The sequence below is a fragment of the Helianthus annuus genome, chromosome 14 (genome assembly GCF_002127325.2).
Source record: "Helianthus annuus cultivar XRQ/B chromosome 14, HanXRQr2.0-SUNRISE, whole genome shotgun sequence".
NCBI classification, from domain to species: Eukaryota; Viridiplantae; Streptophyta; class Magnoliopsida; order Asterales; family Asteraceae; genus Helianthus; species Helianthus annuus.
In genome coordinates this window covers 65,941,083-65,967,542 of record NC_035446.2, presented here as the reverse complement: position 1 = coordinate 65,967,542, position 26,460 = coordinate 65,941,083, and positions in this window count along the sequence as shown.

The following is a 26,460-nucleotide window of genomic DNA, read 5'->3' as shown; positions in this document are numbered from 1 at the left end:
AAATTGTTTTTCAACAGGATTTGCTTCCGGTGATTTCTGTTAATTCGGGATTTTCTGTTCATTCCTGTGTTGTTCAACAGGATTTGCTTCCGGTGATCTCTGTTTAACTTTATAGTGTGTGATTTGACCAGGAAAGGATTGGAAGTGATTTCCGACCATCTTTCACCAAGAAGGATAACGCAAACAAGTTCTCCATAGTTTGTGCAAATGAAATCCTGAAATCTACCTCATCAATAATCGAGAGAACTTCTTCGAGCTAACTACCGATATCTCATCCTTCGTATCTATTTCACAATCAAATCAACTCATCCTCCGATTTAAGCGGCATTTTCTGATCAACGTTTATCGACATTGTTCCGATCAACGTTTATTATGATCCATTAGTATGGTAAAAGATGATGCCTTGTGCCCTTTGATGTATTACTTTTTTGTTACATGATGTCTACATGTGTTTTAAAATAGGCTTTGTTCTTGGTTTAATGAAGCTACACCTTCATCTTATAGGCTTATACGATGTGAAAGAAAACTTGTGTTTCCCATAGCCACCATTCCCATAGTCACAAACGATTGCGGTTTGTATTTCCCATAGCCACCGTTTCCGTAGTAAAAAATTATCGATTCTTTTTTTCAACGGGGATGTAATGCAATGATTCCTCTCAATTGAATAGACAGACACTTGCTTCATAGGACTCACTTGAATCGTCTCGGATGTAATAACAGTACGTTTAGAATCCGTGCCTGGTTGAATTGCAGAAAGCAAAGGATAACGAAGATGAGCATTGTATTTATCACGAAAGTACTGAACAACGTGTCGTAAAGTTGCATCTTTTAAGAAGTCCAACAATCCATTCATTATCTGTTGTTGTCTCAACAATATGAATTCAAGCAACGAATTTGACAACTATGACAACTTATTAAAAGTTCATCAGGCTCACGACAACCGCACTGGTTTTTCAATCAATTCAACTATGTTGGTTCGGTTTACTTTTTTCCGACTGTTTCAGTTATGCTTCAATAAATAATATCTCCATTCACCATGAAATCAGACATTTTCTTCATAGACTCTGTCCGGTTCAAAGCCGGTTGAGGATTATGAGTGTTCTAGACTCGTTCAAGGCATGCTTGTTTGTGCGATTTACAGAAATATGGATGAAGCTATGTATTTTGATGCCGGTGGGAAACATGAAAGAAGACCACTTCATGAAACGAGGTTTCATAATCATGGGAAACGAAGAAATCTGATCTTGGAAGATATCGAAGATTTGGATACAACTTCAAGTCACGAAGATCACTTTGTAGTAGTTGATCATGACGACCGCTTGAGTTGTCGGGAAAACTTTTCCTTAGTTGAGGGTGGGTAGTATGAGTCTGAGTCCATTGTGGTTCATGAAGGGGTAGGGATAATGTTTATGGGTGGTGAGTTGTGGTTGATTTATAGGAGGAGGTTATGAAATGAATATATGTTTATGTGAATTTAAAGGACTTGCAAGGAATGCTACCATCTATGCGGGCTTTCCATCCATATATTCTGTCCAACATATGACACATGATAAAAGCGCTTCTCTGGACAATCTGGGATTATGTTCCATTTTATTACAGTCCTCATGATCAACTACTGCAGAGTGATCTTCGTGACTTGAAGTTGTACCCAAATCTTCGATCTCTTCCATGTAAAACCTCAGAAAGATGACTGAATAGAGATCTGAATATCCTCTTGGTAGTTGTTACCACATGACACATGATAAAAGCGTTTCTTTAGACAATCTGGGATTATGTTTCGCAAATTGGGAACCACAAATTTGTGTGTAAAAGCTCGGAAAGATAATCGAATAGAGATCTGAATATCCCCTTGGTCGTTGTTACCACATGACACATGATAAAAACGCTTCTTTAGACAATCTGGGATTATGTTCCCCAAATTGGGAACCACATATCCGTGTGTAAAATCTCGGAAAGATGACCGAATAGAGATCTGAATATCCCCTAGGTAGTTGTTACAACATGACACATGATAAAAGCGCTTCTTTAGACAATCTGGGATTATGTTCCTGTTGGTGCAGTTTTGTGTCTGTAGCTTGTTCTTACGTCATCGTAATGTGTACGGTCTTTGTTTTTGGTCTTGTACAGTTTTGGTCGAGTCGGCCAAGTCAAGATATCCTCCTATCTTGACTTGGCACGACATTTATTTTGTTTATCATGTAAAACAGTCTGCAAAATGTGCAACTGTTAGATGTTATTAGTGTTTGGATCTCTTTGTGTGGTGTTGGCATGTTATTGTCATTATAAGGCTCCCTCCCATGAAGAGTCAAGGTCTTCGTGGGAATCCATGTTGACGAACAGTGGATATTGGTGTAAGAAGGGTTCACCATGAACCCTTAACAGTTCGTAGATCATGGAATTTAAGGTGTGACAACTGTCAAATTTACATGCATCCGTACGTTTGATTAATATTGATTTATGCTTAATGATTGTGCTTAGTTTCAATTAATGGCTTAAGCTGCTTTCTGATTTTTTACACACATACATATGCATCACATTTCATACTGTCACTACATTCATTACATACAAACTTTAGTGACATATTTGATGCACAAAGCACAATTAGCACAGTGAGCGGATAACCCAGAAACATGCTGACAATGCCAGCACATAGACATACAGTATTTGGAGGCCCAGTATGAGCCAGAGACGGGGTACTACACTAGTAGGGCGTGTAGGGAAGTGAGGACCATGAAACTGCGTCACTAGGTGATAGTTAAAGTGCCGGGAAGTGCCTAAAACACACTCTAAATGCAAAATTCTACACTTAATAACAAAATTCAGCATTTAATTATGCTAGTAATGTGCAAGAACTTGACAAAATGGTCCTGTAAGCTTTCCTAAGTGCCGAGAATTAATTGTGACACAAAAGGTTATATAAAAGACACTTTACGGAATAATTAAGCACTTAAACGGAACGATACCCAACCGAACAACCGGACATTACCTAGAACACCAAAATAATGCTAGAAGCATTGTCTTTATTTTTCTAAGCTAGTTATGGTCCCCGAACACCCTAACACACTATATATTACATACCACACTTAAACCACCAACTTAATCACTTAACCTTCTAACTAGCTAAACTAACTACCATTGCAACCCAACTAAACCACCCCCCCTAAAACCGGTTACAAGGGTGGTACCCCACCCTTGATTTTGTTGATTTATTTAATATGTATGTATGGTACTAATGGAACATATTAACTAGTGGTTAACAAGATGTTGGAAGATTGTTATTATAAATCCTTTAGACATTCCTTCATTCATCTCATCTCCATCAACAACACCATCCATCTCTCCTCTCTCTCCCTCTATCTCGGTCGTGAGCCACCTCCATCACCACCACCATCATTTGCTCATCTCCAACCAATCTTTAGTGATCCAAAGGTGCTAAAGTGCAAACAACGAAGCTTGGTGTTCTCGGAAGCTCAAGGACCACCTCTATTTGCTATTAACCACCAAATTTCTACTCTTGAACTCCCCTAGCCTTGAGCTAGTGGTAAGTCTCTTGAATCTTCATCTACTACATGTTTTTGATGGTTAATAGTTAAAGTATGACGAAAACTTAAGAACACTAAGAATCATAAAGACAAAGTCTTGAACATAAACTAACTTGGTGATGAAGTATTGTTGAAATGATTAAGAAATCATGATATTCATGTGTTATGATGCTTGTTGGTTATTGTTTACTCATGTAGTGGATATGGATCATCATGTGGTCTTGCTAGATCATGATTAAAAACATGATCTAGAAAGATGAAAAAGTAAGAATGTTGTAAGATGATGAAATCATCCACACATAAACCATGAACTAGAATGAATGAATGTTTTCTTGAAAAATAAAGATCAAAGTGGGTGATAATCATGTAGATCTAAAGATCCATGAGTGGGTTTTCAAAAGAACCAAGTGAAAAATATAAGTTTCATTAAAACTTGGATCTTACATAAACTAATCACATTTTTGGTGGGTAAACAAGTGTAGAAACACTTGTATGACAAGAAAATTTCATGAAGAAATATTTTTAGAAAATAAGGTTGGAAGTTGTAAACACACAAACTCTTTAAAAATAAAGTTTTTAAAGAACTAATCACATTTTAAAGGGTAACAAGACTTACTAAGGACACTAGTAAGTTACTACATATTTTTATAAATTTTCAAGTTCATGAGTTTATAGTTTATGCTTGTTTTTGACAAGTTTGGTAAGTAGAGGTTGTATATTGTTGATTGAGAATTGTTTTAATGAATTTTTGAAAAAGAAAATGATATGCTAGTAAGCATGGACACCTCCATTTACAAAGGAAACTCTGACGAAATTTTTTAAAAAATTCAACACTTAGAAAACATTTTTTTCTAACAAGTGTTACAAATATATTTTAACCTTGTTTTCAAAATAATCTTCGCCATAGTTGTTGTTACAAAAATACAAGGTATCGGAGATTGATTTTCGTAAATAAAATTTGATAAATATATATTTAGAATATATATTTTATACTAAAACTCTTGTGTGATTATTTGTTTATCTTGTGAACTAGTGATATTATTTTTAGGGTAAAATAATATAACTCACAAATTACCATGAACTTTTACAACTCCAAAATAATACCAAAAATCACAAGGAATAAATATTTAAGTTACACACATAATATTGTGGAACCGAACACAAAAACGTAACTTATGAAATATTTCAGGATATACCATTACACTATATTTTTGGTAAATATTATTTTGGAAATGAAAGAAGTGAAAATATGATTTCGTAAATATCACAAAGTATATCATATTTTTGATAACGATAAAATATATATTTTTGAGAGATAAAAATATATTTTCCTGGTATATTTAGAAGATATATAATTTTTGAGAAAAATATATATTTTCTGAGACAATACATGATTAAACAAAATAAGGTTTATTTATATATTTTTAAGTGAGACTTGAAATATATGGTTTTGGAAATCTATATATTGGGAATATATTAACATGTTTTTATTTGGAATAATACGCCAAAATACGACGCCATTACATGGCAAGGTATACACTTACGAATACGAAAATACATGTATGAAATACCCCCACCCTTGGGAAGGAAATACGAAGTTAAAATACTTGAGAAGTAGGAATACGAAATATTGTTTAACAACTATTCCAAACATTAACTATAATTTAAAGTTAAAATAATTATTTTAACTAATAGTTATAACCTGGAATAATTTTGGGAACACAAGAAACGTAACTCAAAACCTTCATACTAAGCAAAGGCACGGCCCGTTCGTCTGATAAACATTAGTCCACTGTAGGTAGTCGTGTTGGCTGAGGAGACTTGGGTTACACATACTGAAGACACAATGCTGTGAGTTCATGTCCCCCTTTTCTCTTAACTGTTTTCAGTTTTATACTTCGGGGGTCATGTTATAACTATTACAGACATTATATACATGGTATGGTTAGCTTAAGGAGGGTTTACTACTAGATCATGTGAGTGGGTAGGGCGATTAAGGCCATCAATCCTCGTTATAGGACCGAGGGACATGAGTGATAGATCTATTTGGGTGTAGCGAGCCCCACCCCTGAGTCCGCTGAGTGGACCATGTGGTGACTATGTCTTCCAGCCGGAAGCCCGGTGCGAAATCTGCTAGGTTTGAGTCTTCCTGCATCACTTCACACATATCAATGGCCTTGCAAACCATTGGTGATCTCTTTTTCCTTATTACTGCATACCAGGGACTTACATACATACTTACAATTTTCAAAGGTTTATACATAAACACAAACGAATGCATGAACTCGCTCAACTTTTGTTGATGTTTTTCAAACTACATGTATTTCAGGAAATTTTAATGGATCTGGCGGGCGTTGGAAGTTTTTATGTTGCATTAAGAATAAAGATGTCATCCATGGTCTTTGAGTTTGGACGGTGTGTCTTATTCCTGGACGAGACATGTCTTCCAAACCTTGGTATTATTCAATATCTTTTGACGTGTCCTTAATGAACTCAAAAACAATTTGTACGATTTGTAAAACTTGAATTTGGTGTCTACGTTTTAAAACAATGTTGTTATGTTTTGAACTTATTTAATGGATGACAAACCTATGGTTTTATCATATAGTTGATGTTATGATTGAATGCAATGATATTAAGAAAGTCACACCATAATCACGCTTCCGCAAAAGTCAGGGTGTGACAGCTTGGCATCAGAGCTTCGATCGTAGCGAACTAGGATTCTTTCTCGAGTCTAGACTACGATCATTAGGGCTCTCACGAAAATGTTTTCACGACTTGTTTTTCATTGCATACACAAAACGTCCAGATCCAGGGAACAAACATTTTTACAAACAAAAGGCACAAATACACATTTCAAAATTCATGTTTATAATTCAGTCTTAGAGACTAAGGGAGGTTCAATCTTAGAGGCTGAGGGAGGTTCAGTCTTAGAGACTGAGGGAGGATTAGCCTTAGAGGCTGGGGATAATTAGTCTTAGAGACTGGGAGGATTGGTCTTAGAGGCCAGGGACTTGGTCTTAGAGACCAGGGAATTAGTCTTAGAGACTAGGAGTTGGTCTTAGAGACTTGGGAATTAGTCTTAGAGACTGGGAAGGCTTGGTCTTAGAGGCCAGGGAGTTAGTCTTAGAGACTAGGGAGTTCAGTCTTAGAGACTGGGGAGGTTTAGTCTGAGAGACGGGATGTGTTAGTCTGAGAGACTGGGAGATTTGTCTGAGAAACTAGGAAAGATAATGTGAGTACATGACTACGTGATAAATTACTCTTATTTGCATACGCTGATTGCTAATGATTGTTATGGATATACGTGCTATGACTAATATGTACCGGCACACATGTCACTTTGATTAAAAAGCGAATTGTCAGACGTGATGACCCTATGGCCGCCACCCCAATTAATGAGAATTGCACCTGCGCCGAGGATGTTTATGCTAGATACTGAGAGTGACCCTGACATGCTGACCAAGGGTGAGGATGGCTTGCAACCATCCGCGCTATCAGATTTTGGCAACGACTTACCCTAGTTGATGGCTTCTCCAACAAGGATCCTCCTGTCACTCTTGTTTCAGTCCATGACCACCTCATCACTGGTCATCCCGATGGTGAACACACCATGGCCCCGATCCTCGATAGTGCGCCTCCTATGACCATTTCTCCCGAAAGTTGGCTACTCAATGAATAATTGATGATGACGTTGACATGTTATTAATGGTCCTCCTGATATCACCTATGATGATGGAAAGTTTGACGAGCACGTTGTTACTAATCTCACTTTTTGAGACCCCTATTAACAAGCTATCCTTTGATTCTAGCATACATTCGATTTCAGACTCCTTGAGCCTGTGACATTTGCAGCCTTACAGACAGCCAAATTACAGGTTTCTACTACTAACGCAGACGAAGACGCCGTTATGACTGCTGCAACTATCACCTGCCCGAGGCACCACACCTTTACACGACCCAGAACCTGCTTCTGAGCCAGCTCCGGTTCCTTTTGGGCCAGGCTGATGTTATACCGCTGATCCTGCACCCTTACTTGATCATGACCCTGTTTCTTTTGACTTACCAGACAATGCATCCCTTATACTCGACCCAGTACCTGCACCTAATGATCTTCCTATCAGTTGAGACGATTGTACCTGCACCTTCACCCGCTGATGTTGCTCTTGTGAAGACCAACGTCCATTGCGCCAACATGCCTATCGCTTTCTTTCAAGACATGCCCGCACCCCGGGAAGGTACTTCAGGTCAGCACCCGCGTAACGGTCCCATTTGCTATAGCAACATTTTCTACGATGTCACAGTCCGCACCGTTTGATACATTCACCTCTACATCGCTGGACGAACCATTTCGATGGTTCCTATGATACACTATGCTGATATTGGACCCTTACCATCCCTCACATTATGGAGTTCGCACACGGGATGAGTGATACTGTAACATCAGCTACAGTTTGGGGAGATAAGTCGCAGAGTTTTGGAGCTTGAGCTAACACCACGTCCTCCACCCTGTCTATTGCCAGTATACTTTCATCAAGATTCCTTTTGCGCTCTCACCTGCTGCTATTACACCTTTGCCAAGCTTTGATGCTCGTTTCTTTACTACCGAGCAGCAGATCAGTTACTTACTTCGACGTATATACAAGCTCGAGGAGGAATTCAAGCATGTTAACAGTTTACTTTTCTTTCCTTCTCCACCTCAGTCACCAGTATAATTGGTTTCTGGATTATGCGATTGCATTACATTTGGGCAGGACATTAATGATAAGCCGAGATTGTGGAGACTTTTGAAGACCACATCTGACTACGTAATTTTGATACACTAACATATTTAATGGACAAGGGTAGGGTGACCATGTTTCCCTGTTGATGTGATACATTTTGGAAGACAACACAATGATGGTCAGGGAATAATGAGAAGCCAATCATCATTAAGCATGCGACAATACTTTGTGACCAGTGACCAACGAAAGCTCAGTCGCTATGTCTTCGTTAAGCGCGTTATTGATCTATATGTGTGTGCTATAATTATAATGCTACGTGCTTACTTGCTATGCTCTCATTAAACATAATTACCAAGTTGCTTGGTTATACTATGATTATACTATTGCTTGATTGGTTAATAACCTATTATGAGTATGTGCATATGATCTCTAAACAACTATATGCACTCCCCGAACGAATAAGACCTGACCTAACCAATCTTCTTCTCAGAAGATGTCGATACAAGGGAACGTCGATACCAACAACCCTCTGCCGACAACAGCAGAGTCAGAACTGCAAGGGCGCATCTCGCAAGCCATCACACAACTCGAGGCCCTTCGCTCCAAACACGACGGAGGTACCTCAGGAAATAACCCACCCAGCGGCTACACTTACGAGCAGTTCTTGAACCACAAACCTCGAGAATTCGACGGCACTGGGGGTGCCTTAGCTTTTGTGCGTTGGGTGGAGAAGACGAATTTTGTCTTACGGTTGAGCAAATGTGCCCCAGAACATCAGGTCACGTACGTAGCTGGACTATTTGTAGATGGGGCTCTGTCTTGGTGGAACCTTCAGGTTCAAACAATGGGCGAGACTACTGCGTATGCTTTAACGTGGGACGAACTGAAGGAACTAATGCGCAAGAGATATTGCTCTAGGGCGGAAGTCCATAAGTTGGAAACTGAATTGTGGAACCTGAAAATGGAAGGTCCAAAGATAGCTGAATATGTGCAGAGATTTGGCGAATTATTAAAAGTTGCATCACGTTTGGTGGAACCAGAATCTAGGAAGATCGAGCGTTTCATCGGGGGACTGGCACCTCAGATTCTAAGCCTGGTAACAACATCTAAACCTTCAACTATCATCGAAGCAATCGACACGAGTGTGGCGCTCACTGAAGAAGCGATTAGACAAGGAAAATTTTCCACTCCGGAAGAGAAAAATGAGACTCCTATAGAGTCATCTGGGGATAACAAGAGAAAGCTCGCAAATTTCAAGAAGGTTACTCAGGTGAGTAATGAGAAGAAGGCCAAAAAGGGAAAAGACTACATGGGTATCCTACCTAAATGCGAAAATTGTCTACGTTATCATGTCGGGCGATGTAAATATGGAAAATGTGATAACTATGGTAAGAGGGGGCATCCTAAAGAAACTTGTAGGAAAAATACTGAATATAGCATGCATGGGTGGCCCAAATCCCTTGCATGACTGCCCTAGTGTGCGACCAATAATGGGAGTGTGTGACTTCACTGCATGAGTGATGTGCACATGAAATTTGTGTGACATAGGTATGCGGCTACATGTATATTAGTTATTCATTCCACAAATCACAGCTCAATAGATTCACAACCATCATATTACTTTTAGTTAGTATTAAATCTTTAATGCAATACCACAAGGCCAAGATGCTAGCGAGAATCTCAGAGGAAACAACGACAATGAAAATTATCAAGGCAGGGCGAGTGACAAACAAAAACGCGCTCAAGGTTGTCTTAACTGTGGGAGCAAGAAACATTTCAAAAAATACTGCCCTAAGAATGTGACAACCCTCACAAATCCAGGTATCCGTACAAATTAATTTATATTTAATTAGTGCTTAATTACTGTGCTTGATTACAATTATGGATAAACTGCTTTCTGTTTTCTGATACATACATACTCACGCATCACCTTTTATACTGTCACTTTATCACTTACGCACAAACAATAGTGACAAACTTGATGCACAAAGCACATTTAGCACAGTGAGCGGATAACCCAGTAAACATGCTGACATTGCCAGCACTAGACAGACATTGTTTTTGAGGCCAGAATGAGCCAGGCATGGAATACTACACTAGTAGTGAGTGTAGGGAGGCGAGGATCATAAAATTGCATCACTAGGAGATAGTTATAGTGACCGGAAGTGCCTAAAACATACTTAAAGTGCAGAATTCTGCACTAATTAGCCAAAATTCAGCATTTAACAATGCTAGTAAAGTGCAAAAACTTCGTAAAATAGTCCTAGATATTTTCCAAAGTGTTGGAAATTTAATGTGTCACTAAAAACAATATAAAAGACACTTTAAAGCTTTATTTAACACTTTAACGGATCAATATCCAACCGAACAACCGGACTTTACTCGGAACATAAAAATATTGCCAAACACATTGTCTTTACTTTTCGGAGCTAGTTAGGGTCCCCGAACACCCTAACACACTTTATAATATGTAACACATAATAACGCACAAACTATATCATTAGATTTCAACTAAATGGAAACTAGATCATCACCACCCAACCCCATACCCCCCCCCCTAATCGACGGTCACCTTAGGGTAACCCACCCTTGCATTTTCTTGATTATTTTAATGGTACAATGTTGGTGGATTTGTAGCATAATGCATGTTGGATAATAGTAAAACATGGTTTATAAATTAACCCACTAGCACTTGAACTTCATTTCATCAAACACCCAACTCCAAATTTCTCTCCTTTCCTCCTCCCCTTGCTTGCGGCCGAACACCATCACCACCATACACCCATCATCAAGTTTCATTCAAGCCATTTTTCATATACTCAAAGGTGTAAGAGATCATACAAGTAGGCTTGGTGCACTCGGAAGTTCAAGAACCACTCTAGTCTTCTTTTATCCACCACTTTTACGCCTTGTTTCTTCCATAGCCTTGTGCTAGTAGTAAGTGTTCTAAAACATCATCTTGTTCTTGTATTTAGTGGTTAATAGATGATAGAATGATAAAAAGTTAAGAAACTCTAAAGAACATGAACAAGTCTTAAACATAAAGTGATAAAGGGTGGATAAAGAGAAGATATATGGGTAAATCATGTAGATCTTATGTAGTTATGATTATTTGATGTTGTTTGTTAGTAGAAGAAGGATGGATCATCATTTAGACATGCTAGATCATGTTCAAGAACATGAACTAGTAAGATGTAAATGCTAGAAATATGAAGGATGATGAAACCATCCACCCATGAACTTTGAACTTGAATAAACATGAGTTTTCTTGCAAAATGAAGTTGTAAACTTGTAGATCTGAAGATCTACAAGTGGTTTTTCGGAAGAACCAAGTGAAAGATACTAGTTTTGTTAAAACCCGGATATTTTATGAACTAAAAGCATTCTTGGTAAATAAACAAGTGTATGAACACTTGCGTAACAAGGAAATTTAACAAAGAAATATTTTTGTAAATCATGACTAGAAGTTGTTAAACTTCAAATTCTTTAAAACTAAAGTTTTTAAGAAACTAATCTTATTTTTTTTAAAGATAACAAGACCTACTAAACACGATAGTAACTTACGACATATTTTTACACACTTTCAAGTTCATGAGTTTGTGATTTAGGCTTATTTTTGTCAAGATTAGTGGTTAAAAATTGTATGTTGTTGATTGATGATTGTTGATTGATTTTTCAAAAGAAAATGATATGGTAAAAGCATGGATACCTCCATTTGCAGAGGAAACTCTGGCGAAATTTTTCTGGAAATATAAGACTTAGAAATATTTTTCTAACAAGCGTTTACAAACATATAATTTTTTAACTTGGTTTTCAAAATAAACTTCGCCATGATTTTTATTACAAAAATACCAAGTACCGGAGGTGGATTTTCATAAATAAAACCTGTTAAATATATATTTAGAATATACATTTTATGATAAAACGCTAGTGTGATTACGTGCTTATTATGTGAACTAGATATATTATTTTTAGGGTAAAAATAATATAAATTGAAAATACCGTGAAATTACGACTCCAAAATAAAACCAACGCTCTCACAAAATAATTATTTAAGTTATAGAAGTATTATTGTTACAACGCGAACTTTAAAACGTAACTTATGTACATATCGGGAAAATACTCTTACTTGTATATTTTTGGGAAATATTATTTTGGAAAACTTATGGGATAAAATATAATATTTTTGGGAAAAATATATATATTTTGGAAATTAAAACATTTTAGGCAAGTGATTAAAATATATTTTTCAAGCGAGACATAGAAATATATTTTCGGAATTATAAAGCATACATGTATTATTACCCCCATCCTTGGGAAGGAATATACTTATAAAATAATTAAGAAGTGTGAATACGAAATAGTTGTCTAACTATTTCCCAAAAACGTTAAACCTTAAGCCAAGGCACGGCCATCCGTCTAATAGGCATTAGTACGTGTAGGTCGTCACGCAGCGGATTGAGTTGGAGTTTGACGTTTCTGGATACACACTTCTGTGAGTTCATGTCCCCCTTTTCTCTTTACTGTTTTCAGTTTTATACTTCGGGGGTGAAATACATGCGACAATTATTACAAACATTTATTACATGGTATGGTTAGCGTAGGGAGGGTTTATACTACTAGATCATGTGAGGGGTGGGTACAACACTTGAGGCCATTAATCCTCTTTGTTAGGAACAAGGGACACAAGAGTGATAGATCTATTTGGGTGTAGCGAGCCCACACCCGTGAGGCCAGGGGCGGCCCATAGAGGTGACTGTGTCTTACAGCCGAAGCCCGGTACAAATTTTCTAGGTTTGAGTTTCCCTGCACTTTCTCACACATACCAGTGGCTTTGCAACCCATTGGTGATCTCTTTTTCCTTATTGCTACATATCAGGGACTTTTTATACATACTTTACAAGGTTTATTCATACTCACTTTTACATGAACTCACTCAACTTTTTGTTGATTTTTCAAACTGCATGTGTTTCAGGAAATTAAGAGATCTGGCAAGGTATGCAATGTCATCAAGCTGCGTAGGAGGAATGATGTCATCCGAGTTTAGGGATTGTGATTTTTGCCTGGACGAGTCACAAGTCTTAAACTGTGTTTTATTCAGTTCTTTTAGTCGTGTTGTATGAACAAGATTTTTAAATTATGTCATGTTGTAATCCGTTGCATGTGTTGACTTTTTAAACTATGTGGTTGTGTTAACTTTTAAAAACTTGTCGAATGGATGAACATCATGGTTTTATTTTCATATAGCATTGTTGTGATAATTGCTATGGTATTAAGAAGTCACACCAAATAAACCCACGCTTCCGCAAAGCCAGGGTGTGACAGCTTGGTATGAGAGCATCGATCATAGCGAACAAGGATTCTTTCTCGAGTCTAGACTATGATCACTAGGGCTCTCACGAAAACATTTTTACATTGCATACACTAAGACGTCCAGATCCAGGACACAAACATTTTTACGAACAAAAAGTATGAGCACTTTTTCAAAATTTATGGTTCAGTCTTGGCGACTGAAGGAATTCAGACCTAGAGGCTGGGAAGGTTCAGTCTTGAAGACTTAGGGGCCAATCTTAGAGATTGGGGAGGTTTGGTCTTAAAGGCCGGGGAGTTAGTCTGAGAGACTAGGAGGTTCTGTCTGAGAGGCTGGGAGGATAGTCTAGGAGACTAGGAGAATTACTTGTTTGCTTTATGGTGACTTACATGTTTGTTTGATCTTATGTTGACTATTTGTGCATATGTATGGTTGTGTTACAGACATCATGTGATCATCCCCAGACACAGGAGTTTCGGACACCTTGGATCCTATGGCAGTTGTGTCCGATGACGAGATTCCGTCAGAGCGAGAGGTCTACACATCAGACACCACCAGCACCGATGACGATGATTTTCAGCCCTTCGCGCTGCCTGACGTTGGAGTTGAGCCTGCTGATGGCCTTCCCGCCGGGGATTTACCACTTGCAGTGATCCCTGCTCCTATACCGCTTGCTGCTTTTCCAGTCGTAGACATGCCACTCGATGTTGTTTCTGACGACGACATCGATCTGTTTGAGGAGGACCCACCTGAGGCTGACCATGAGGGTGGGGCCCCTATTGTTGCTGATGTTATTCTACCCATTGCTGAGGTCCCTGCAGAGGAGCTTCCTGCTGATTCACCTGTCCCAGATTCCTTTGAGTCTGTGGCATCTGCGTCCTTACACACTCAGGGAGTGCAACATCACTCTTCAGACGTCGATCCTGACATGGCGTTGTCAGCTGCACCCGGTCCCGCACACGACTTCGAGTTTGACCACGAGGTTGATGATGATTTTGACCCTGTCTTTCCCCCTGACTTCGATCCTGATCAGGAGATCGAGTTCATTCACTTGGATCAGCCCCTAGAGGCGCCTGTAGCTCCTATCGAGCCTTTGTTTGATGTTTCCGCTGATTTTGATATGGATTTTGTTGACCCAGAGCCTGTCGTGGCCCCAGAGCCTGTAGCTGCTCCTGATCCTGCACTAGAGCATGACCCTGTTCATGACGATGCAGCAGACATTGCACCACTTGTTGATGATATACCCATCGCTTATCATCCCGTTGCTACTCCACCGTTGGTGGATGATCCTGTTGTTGACGCACCGCTACCTGATCCCATACTGGTACTGTTTGACCGTGCACCTTTTGCTGCTCATATAGATCCACGATATGCCGACACCCACAACGGGTGGATTGATGACAATGACGATTACCCACCGCATGTACTGCCTGTTACTCCCCCGGTAGCACCCGTGTCTGCACCCACCGACATCCCACTGTTTCCCCCACACACCACAGATGCCCATCGCACTGATCTCCCTATTACATTCCTTCAGGACATACCGCCACCGCGTCCTGGAGAGGGGTCATCTAGGCAGCCGCCTGTTTCTGCTCCACCCATGTTGTCATCACCTTTTCCATGTTACCTCATGTTGCACCACCTACTGCACCCTCTTTTACTCCACCGAGCGAGCCATTTTTATGGACTACGCCCCCTATCATGCCATCGCCTGATCCTTATCACCCATACCATGTTGGGTATTCTACGGAGGACATACTCACATCTTTGATGGTACAACAGGAGGCTTTGACACGTCGTGTACAGGAGTTGGAGAGAGCTCCACGGCCACCTTCCCATTGTCAGACCCCATTTGCAGCACCACACACTCCTCGTCCACTTTCGCCTGATTTAGATGTCCGTTTCTTGACCTCTGAGCAGCAGATAGCATATTTGCTGCGCGTCTGTCGTGCTTTAGAGTAGGATTGGTTAAATATGTGTCGCCTGTATTACTCTCGTTTTCCTCCTCCTCCTCCGCCATCAGCATAGGCATTTTGATTCGACGCATGTAGACTTTTGGTGAGAAGACCGCGATTGTGCAGACTATACAGCTTTTTGAAGACCACATTTTGATGACATGACTTTTGATGTTTAGTCTTTGGTTGTTGTAGATGACTAGATAGTTCAGACAAGGGCGATGTGGCCCTTAGTCACTTTTGATGTACGATACACTTACAAAACTTGTAAACATTATTGTGGTCTTGATCTATGATAGCGCAATCGCAGTATTCTCATTATATGTGATGTTGGATTTATAGTTTTAAATTTTATAACATGAGATGTTATGTGCTTGATTAATTTGTAACATGAAATGTTATGTGCTTGATGAATGTTGTTGCATACGTATACCATTTACTTGCTATGACCTGACCAACGTGAAACATCCACCAAGACGTGACCCGGCACAGGAGGTGCTGTTGCGTTTGTTAGATGGGTTAAGAAGACTAAGTCTGTTCTTAGAATGAGCAAGTGTACTCCCGAGAAACAAGTGACCTACATCTCAGGGCTGTTTCTGGATGGAGCCTTATCTTGGTGGAACTTGCAAGTGCAAACTTTGGGTGAAGCTGCTGCTTATGCGATGTCATGGAATGAGCTGAAGGAGCTCATGAGAAGGAAGTACTGCTCCCGTGCTGAAATTCAGAAGCTAGAGACTGAGTTCTGGCACCTAAAAATGGAAGGTCCCAAGATTGCAGAGTATGTTCAGAGATTCCATGATTTGTCCCATGTAGTGCCGTACATGGTCACACCGGAGTTCAAACGTGTTGAGCGCTTTATCTGGGGATTGGCACCTCAGATCATGAGTATGGTTACTACTTCCAAGCCCGTAACCATCACAGAAGCCATTGATCTTAGTGTGGCACTTACTGAGGAAGCTATTCGATTGAACAAGTTTTCCGTTACTGAGCAGAAGAAGAAAGAGACTCATGTGGAGTCGTCTGGTGAAAATAAAAGGAAATTTTCAAACTTCAAGCAAGGTACAGGTAATGTGAACAAGAAGGGTGAATCAAGCACACCGGCTAGAGCTGCAACCGGTGTTGAGAACAAAGGAAAGGGTTATATGGGTACTCTTCCCAAGTGTAATACGTGCCAGTGCCATCATAATGGCCAATGCAGATTGAGGAAGTGTGAATCATGTGGAAGGAACGGCCACACGAAGGATATGTGTTGGGCCGGAACTGGTGCTGGGCGTACTGGGAATCGAGGTTATGGGAATGGTAATGGAAACCGCCAGCAGGGAGGAAATGGCGGAAACGAAAACTGTGGAAACAATGCAAATCAAGCTAGGAATGGAAACCGCGACCAAAACAACACTCAAGCTGGAAACAGAGGTGGTAATGGTCAAGGACCCGGATGTTTTAATTGTGGAGAAGTTGGGTACTTTAAGAAGGAATGCCCAAAGCTGAATCAAGCCTGTGGTAGAGTGTTTAACATTGGAGCGAAGGAAGCGCGCCAGGATCCCAACGTTGTCACTGGTACGTTCCCTATAAATCAACGCTTTGCATCTATTCTGTTTGATACTGGTGCCAACTATAGCTTTGTATCGTTAGAATTTAAGAGTATGCTTGGGTTAACCGCTAGTCAGTTAGATGTACCGTAATCAATTGAACTGGCTAATGGAAAGCTAGTTGAAGCCAATGAAGTTGTTCGAGGATGTGTAATTGAACTGGGAGAACGCGAGTTCACCTTGGATCTACTACCAGTCGAGTTGAGAAGCTTCGACGTGGTAGTAGGGATGGATTGGTTGTCAAGCAACAAAGCCGAGATTGTGTGTCACGAGAAGATCATTCACATCCCAGTAGAAGATGGAGAAACGATCGTGGTTCACAGAAAGAAGCGCGTTACGCCTCTGAGAATCATTAGCTGCCTGAAAGCTCGAAAGTGTTTACAGAAGGGATGTGTTGCCTTCTTGGCACACATCGTGGATAAAGAAGCTGCTGAGCCGAAGATCGAAGACATCCCAGTGGTAAGGGAATATCCTGAAGTCTTTCCAGAAGACTTGCCAGGATTTCCACCGCAAAGACAAGTCGAGTTCCACATTGACTTAGTTCCAGGCGCCGCGCCTGTGGCTAAGGCACCTTACCGACTTGCACCTTCGGAGATGCAGGAGTTGTCGACGCAGCTCCAGGAGCTGTTAGACAGGGGATTTATCAGACCAAGCTTCTCACCTTGGGGAGCTCCAATTTTGTTTGTCAAGAAAAAGGATGGTAGTTTTCGTATGTGTATCGACTACTGAGAGCTGAACAAGTTGACAATCAAGAATAGATATCCTCTGCCGAGAATTGATGATCTATTTGATCAGCTGCAAGGTTCAAGCTTCTACTCAAAGATCGATTTGCGATCAGGTTATCATCAGCTGAGAATACAAGAGGAAAGTATTCCCAAGACTGCTTTTAGAACTCGATATGGACATTACGAGTTTCTGGTGATGCCGTTGGGGTTGACAAACGCGCCAGCCGTTTTTATGGATTTGATGAATAGAGTTTGTAAGCCATACCTTGACAAGTTCATGATTGTGTTCATCGATGATATTTTGATCTACTCGAAAATGAAGGACGAGCACGAACGGCAATTAAGAGCCATTTTGGAGCTACTTAAAAAGGAGAAGTTGTATGCCAAGTTCTCAAAGTGCGAGTTTTGGTTACGCGAAGTCCAATTCCTTGGACATGTGGTTAATGGAGATGGAATCCACGTGGATCCCGCAAAGATCGAAGCGATAAAGAATTGGGAGACTCCAAAGACGCCAACCGAGATTCGACAATTCTTAGGTTTGGCTGGTTACTATCGAAGATTCATTGAGGATTTCTAAAAAATCGCTCAACCCTTGACTTCCCTCACGCAGAAAGATAAGAAGTTTGATTGGGGAATCAAATAGGAAGAAGCGTTTCAGTTGCTGAAGGACAAGCTTTGTAATGCTCCGAACTTATCACTACCAGAAGGAACATATGATTTCGTGGTATATTGCGACGCCTCGCGTCAACGGTTAGGATGTGTGCTGATGCAGAGGCAGAAAGTTATAGCGTACGCGTCACGCCAGCTGAAGGTTCATGAGAAGAATTATACCACGCACGACTTGGAGTTAGGCGCAGTGGTATTCGCGCTGAAGATTTGGATACATTATTTGTATGGTACGCGATGTACAATCTTCACTGATCATAAGAGCCTGCAACACATATTTGACCAAAAGGAGCTTAACATGAGACAAAGACACTGGGTTGAATTGCTGAACGACTATGACTGCGAAATCAAGTATCATCCAGAGAAGGCGAATGTGGTTGCCGATGCCCTAAGTCGAAAGGAAAGGATCAAGCCCATAAGGGTTAGGGCTTTGGAAATGATTGTCCAGACGGATCTCTCACTGCGCATTCGTGCCGCGCAGAGAGAAGCTCTGAAAGAAAGAAATATTGACGAAGAATATCTCCGTGGGATGGAGAAGCAGTTGGTACCAAACGAGGAAGGAACTTTATGTTTCATGAAACAAATTTGGGTTCCTCTGTTTGGTGGATTGAGAAAGGTTATTTTCGACTCACAAGTCACGGTACTCTATTCATCCCGGTGCGGATAAGATGTACCAAGATCTTAAGGATTTCTACTGGTGGCCTAGGATGAAAGGCGATGTTGCAATTTATGTTAGCAAGTGTTTAACGTGCGCCAAGGTAAAAGCCGAATATCAGAAGCCTTCAGGACTTCTGCTGCAACTTGAAGGAACAGATTTCAATGGATTTCATCACGAACCTGCCAAGAACGCCCAAAGGTCATGACACTATTTGGGTAATAGTGGACCGGTTAACAAAATCTGCGCATTTCTTGCCCATTAGAGAGAAAGACAACACGAGCAAATTAGCTGAGATATACATGAGAGAGATCATTGCACGTCATGGAGTGCCTCTCTCAATCATCTCAGATAGAGACGGAAGGTTTGTGTCAAGGATTTGGCAATCCTTTCAAGAAGCATTCGGATCTCAGTTGAACCTGAGTACCGCTTTTCACCCACAAACAGATGGACAGAGTGAACGAATAATTCAGACTTTAGAGGATATGCTGCGAGCTTGCGTTATGGATTTAGGTGGAAGTTGGGATACACACCTACCATTGGTCGAATTTTCATACAACAACAGTTATCACGCAAGTATTCAAGCCGCACCGTTCGAATCTCTTTATGGACGCAAATGTCGATCACCGATTTGTTGGTCTGACGCAGGTGATAGACAGTTAGTTGGTCCGGAAGTGGTCCAAGAAACCACAGACAAGATTGCACAGATCCAAGATCGCATCAAGGCGGCTCGCGATCGACAAAAGTGTTATGCGGACCGAAGAAGGAAACCTCTGGAATTTGAGGTAGGAGACATGGTGTTGCTGAAGGTTTCACCCTGGAAGGGTGTGGCACGCTTTGGGAAGCGTGGAAAGTTAAATCCCAGATACATCGGCCCATTTAGAATCCTGCAAAGGATTGGGCTGGTAGCATACAAGTTGGACTTACCTGCCGAACTTAACGGTGTTCACGATACATTCCATGTATCAAACCTGAAGAAGAGTCCGACTCAAGAAACTGTTATCATTCCTGCTGACGAAATTCATATCAACGACACGCTCCACTTTGTTGAAGAACCCGTTGAGGTTACAGATTGGAAAATAAACAAAACACATAGGATTAGTGTCAAGCTCGTCAAAGTTCGTTGGAATGCAAGACATGGTCCAGAATTCACATGGGAACGTGAGGATCGTATGAAAGAAAAGTACCCCCATTTATTTCCAAAGACCCCTGCGACTAGAAGCAGAGCCTAAAATTTCGGGACGAAATTTTCTTAACGGGGGGAGAATGTGACAACCCTCACAAATCCAGGTATCCGTACAAATTAATTTATACTTAATTAGTGCTTAATTACTGTGCTTGATTACAATTATGGATAAACTGCTCTCTGTTTTCTGATACACACATACTCATGCATCACCTTTTATATTGTCACTTTATCATTTACGCACAAACAATAGTGACAAACTTGATGCACAAAGCACAGTTAGCACAATGAGCGGATAACCCAGTAAACATGCTGACATTGCCAGCACTAGACAGACATTGTTTTTGAGGCTAGAATGAGCCAGGAATGGAATACTACACTAGTAGTGAGTGTAGGGAGGTGAGGATCATAAAACTGCGTCACTAGGAGATAGTTATAGAGACCGGAAGTGCCTAAAACATACTTAAATTGCAGAATTCTGCACTAATTACCCAAAATTCAGCATTTAACAATGCTAGTAAAGTGCAAAAACTTGGTAAAATAGTCCTAGATATTTTCCAAAGTGTTGGAAATTTAATGTGTCACTAAAAACAATATAAAAGACACTTTAAAGCTTTATTTAACACTAAAAAAATATAATGCATGTTGGATAATAGTAAAACATGGTTTATAAATTAACCCACTAGCACTTGAACTTCATTTCATCAAACACCCAACTCCAAATTTCTCTCTTTTCCTCCTCCCCTTGCTTGCGGCCGAACACCATCACCACCATACACCCACCATCAAGTTTCATTCAAGCCATTTTTCATATACTCAAAGGTGTAAGAGATCATACAAGTAGGCTTGGTGCACTCAGAAGTTCAAGAACCACTCTAGTCTTCTTTTATCCACCACTTTTACGCCTTGTTTCTTCCCTAGCCTTGTGCTAGTAGTAAGTGTTCTAAAACATCATCTTGTTCTTGTATTTAGTGGTTAATAGATGATAGAATGATAAAAAGTTAAGAAACTCTAAAGAACATGAACAAGTCTTAAACATAAAGTGATAAAGGGTGGATAAAGAGAAGATATATGGGTAAATCATGTAGATCTTGTGTAGTTATGATTATTTGATGTTGTTTGTTAGTAGAAGAAGGATGGATCATCATCTAGACATGCTAGATCATGTTCAAGAACATGAACTAGTAAGATGTAAATGCTAGAAATATGAAGGATGATGAAACCATCCACCTATGAACTTTGAACTTGAATAAACATGAGTTTTCTTGCAAAATGAAGTTGTAAACATGTAGATCTGAAGATCTACAAGTGGTTTTTCGGAAGAACCAAGTGAAAGATACTAGTTTTGTTAAAACCCGGATATTTTATGAACTAAAAGCATTCTTGGTAAATAAACAAGTGTATGAACACTTGCGTAACAAGGAAATTTAACAAAGAAATATTTTTGTAAATCATGACTTGAAGTTGTTAAACTTCAAATTCTTTAAAAATAAAGTTTTTAAGAAACTAATCTTATTTTTTTTAAAGATAACAAGACCTACTAAACATGATAGTAACTTACTACATATTTTTACACACTTTCAAGTTCATGAGTTTGTGTTTTAGGCTTATTTTTGTCAAGATTAGTGGTTAAAAATTGTATGTTGTTGATTGATGATTGTTGATTGATTTTTCAAAAGAAAATGATATGCTAAAACCATGGACACCTCCATTTACAGAGGAAACTCTGGCGAAATTTTTCTAGAAATATAACACTTAGAAATATTTTTCTAACAAGCGTTTACAAACATATATTTTTTTTAACTTGGTTTTCAAAATAAACTTCGCCATGATTTTTATTACAAAAATACCAAGTACCGGAGGTGGATTTTCGTAAATAAAACTTGTTAAATATATATTTAGAATATATATTTTATGATAAAACGCTAGTGTAATTACTTGCTTATTATGTGAACTAGATATATTATTTTTAGGGTAAAAATAATATAACTTGAAAATACCGTGAAATTACGACTCCAAAATAATACCAACGCTCTCACAAAATAATTATTTAAGTTATACAAGTATTATTGTTACAACGCGAACTTTAAAACTTAACTTATGTACATATCGGGAAAATACTCTTACTCGTATATTTTTGGGAAATATTATTTTGGAAAACTTATGGGATAAAATATAATATTTTTGGGAAAAATATATATATTTTGGAAATTAAAACATTTTAGGCAAGTGATTAAAATATATTTTTCAAGCGAGACTTAGAAATATATTTTCGGAATTATAAAGCATACATGTATTATTACCCACATCCTTGGGAAGGAATATACTTATAAAATAATTAAGAAGTATGAATACGAAATAGTTGTCTAACTATTTCCCAAAAACGTTAAACCGTAAGCCAAGGCACGGCCGTCCGTCTAATAGGCATTAGTACGTGTAGGTCGTCACGCAGCGGATTGAGTTGGAGTTTGGCGTTTCTGGATACGCACTTCTGTGAGTTCATGTCCCCCTTTTCTCTTTACACTTTTCAGTTTTATACTTCGGGGGTGAAATACATGCGACAATTATTACAAACATTTATTACATGGTATGGTTAGCGTAGGGAGGGTTTATACTACTAGATCATGTGAGGGGTGGGTACAACACTCGAGGCCATTAATCCTCTTTGTTAGGACCGAGGGACACAAGAGTGATAGATCTATTTGGGTGTAGCGAGCCCACACCCGTGAGGCCAGGGGCAGCCCATAGAGGTGACTGTGTCTTATAGCCGAATCCCGGTACAAATTTGCTAGGTTTGAGTTTCCCTGCACTTTCTCACACTTACCAGTGGCTTTGCAACCCATTGGTGATCTCTTTTTCCTTATTGCTACACACTGTTGATGCATATTTTGTCTATCGCCTTCGTCAATCCGAGTCGTAGTGAAAAGCCGGAAGGAATCAAGTGCAGAATGTCATATTTAGTTAGAAATGGCAAGGTGGCATACTTGTAATTAGTGTGAACTTTCATTAAATAGCCTTGACCATATAAATAGGGGATTATGTCACTAGTTTAGTTAGATTTTGATAGAAGATTTGGAGAAGACTTGGAGGAGAAGACTTCTAGAGAGAGAAAGTAGAGAGAGAAAGTATTGTATTTTGTGATTCTTGTACCGTACACGTCAAGTTTAGCAATGGAATCACATTAGTAGTACGTTATCGTGTGTTCGGTCACGTTCGTTCACGGATTCCGCACGTGAAACGTTCGTTACGCAGTCGAACGGTCGCAAAACCGGTCCTACAATTGGTATCAGAGCTAGGAGCTCGATTGCAAGATCAAACACATCGTTTTCGTACCAGATTTGAGCCGATTCAGATCCGATTTCACCTATTTCTTCATCTTCTACCTACTTTTCACGTTTTTCATCGTTTTTCGTCAAATTGAAGGAGTAAATACGGTCCGTTTCGTCTGATTTTTGGATATGTTGTGCGTATAGACCCGATCTACAACCCTACCAAGTTTCAGCTCGAAATTCCAAGCCGTTTAGGAGTAATCGTGGTTTTTCGGGTCCGATTCGCGTCAAAGTTTCAGGACCGCTCGTAATGCAGTGTTATGAATCGCTCATGTGTCACTCTTTGAACCGCTCATAGGTCAACTGTTGAACCGCTTATTTGGTCAGAAGGTTGGTTCGCTAATAGGGGGCAACTTATATGAACCGCTTTTAAGTCAATGTTATGAACCGCTTTTGTGAACAACTCATGGATCGCTCTTTGTGTTTGATGTGGTCCGCTCCAAGTGTCAGTATGGATCGCTCATTAGTCATCTTCTTCACGTGATTCTCTGATCATTAAAGGTAGTCGGCTGTTATAGAGTTGATCTGCTGTTGTTGTGTAATTGGAAGTGCCGCCCATTTGTAAGCTTAGTGGCATATGAGGTCCAATCAAGAGGCTTTGTGTAACAAACAACTTTGCATGTGATTATTCTGTTCGAAGTGTCTTGCCGCCCATTATTACACCGACCCACTTTGAAAAAGGTTCAATCATCATTCAACAGTGCCGGTTTTAAGGTCAAATCATCATTCAACAATAAAAGATCCGATTATACACAGTTGTTGTTATTAATATCATGTGAAGAGTTACACCGGCCCGTTAAACTTGGCCCTATCAGCATACTTATCACCGCCCCCCACTAATAAATAACCGTCCCATGTGAAGCCCAAAACCCACCGCCCCACTATCTTTAGACGGCCCAATCTTCCATTGATAGGTGTCAAAATTGCTTTAAACAACCTGCCCAATCCCAGTTCCTTACATCGCCCCACCGCATGTTTGTTGTTATTAAGGCACCGACCCACGTGCATTAAAGGCCCAATCCAAGCTTTCCAGTTGCCGTCCACTGCCATTTGATACTTAGGCCCTATTATAGTTGACGACAACCTATACAAATAGCTCAATCACAGCCCACTACTTATTGTTCGGCCACATTTAAAGTAAAGTAAAATTGTTTTGCTTTGCTGTACATCAGCCCAACATCACCGGCCCATATTCACCGCTGAATTGATATTGCTTGAACCGCTCGAACGAATATTGCTTGAACCGCTCGAACGAACATTTCTTGGACCGCTCTTGTGTACATTTGAATTTCTGGTTCGCTTATTTGGTCCGCTTATTCGTCCAGTCCGCTCATTTAACCCATCCGGTCCGCCTTTGTGTCAAATTGCTGATTGGTCCGCTTTTCCGTCATCCTTGGTTCGCTTATTTGTCAACAAACACGTGTCGGGTTTTTGCGAAAAATGGCAATGGTGTTTGATGAACAGGAGAACTATTATTTCGAAAGATTTAATGATTGGCATCACGGATTTCTAGATGAGGGTTATAGAAAAGTGAGCAAAGATGGATGGGCAAAAAGGTTTAAATATTTTGTGTGTCTGAAAGACGAAACGTTGGATGATCTTAAAGATCGATATAGTGTTTTACTGAATTATCTGAAAGATCATGAGATATATCCATCAAATGTTGAGAAATTGGAGAAATTTGCAGATGCATTACCGATTGAATGGGGTGAATGTTTGAAAAATTTAAGGGAGGACTCAAATTTTTCAAAACTACCTCTAAATCAATTCATCAGCAAACTTAAAGCTCATGAACTTGAAGTTAGAAAGAAAAAGAAAGAAATGATCAAGGTTTTGGAGAATAATGTGCTAGATCTGAGTTCAGATGTGATTGAAGAGATGCACAAAAGGGTTGCTAAATGTGTCAGGGCAAAATACGTGCTGAAATACGATTTCAAACGAGGTTGTTATATTGATAATGATGGAAGTCCTCTTGATTTCATTAAAATCTTTTGTGCAGGTACATTCATAGCAAAGGAAGAAGAAAGTCCAAAAGCTGAAGAATCGGTGAAGAATGAAACAGTGTGCTCTAAGTGTGACAACTTTAAGACTGACAATGACAAACTCGTGAAAGACATGGCAAGTTTGGCATCTGAAGTCAAAAAGTTGAAAGACGAGAAGCACGTTGCTGAAAATCAGATTCCTATTCTGAAAGAAAATTGTGAGAAGTTGAAAGCTGAAAATGACAAACTGTTGGTTGGTTTTAACAGTTTGACTTTGAAAAATCAAGAATTTGAGGGGCAAGTGAAAATTCTTGAATATGGGAGAAATGTGTTCAGTAAAAACAACATTGAAAAACAGAAGATGATAAATTCCCATCTTTAGAAAATTATCGAACTTGAAAAAGAAGGTGAACGCGCTCAAAAGAAAATCAAAGAGTTGGTAAAAGAGCTTGAAAGCAAACAGAAATCTTCAGAAGATTTAGATTTCTGGATTAAACTTGAAAAGAAGAATCTGAAAGCGAATGAATCAAAATTTCAGGAACAGATAAAAGTTTTGATGAATGAAAAATCTGTTCTTGAAAATTTGAAGAATGATAATGAAAAAACTATCAAGTCTCATTTTGGGAGAATATCTCAACTTGAAAGTGAAGCTGAGAATTCGAGGAACAAAATTGATGAACTTGAGAAGAAATTGATAGGTTTTGTGACTAAATCTAACAGTTTGAATTTTCCCTGTCCAAAACCAATCAATTCAGTTCCGATAAGTGAAAATGTTACAAACTTTGACAAAGTCAAA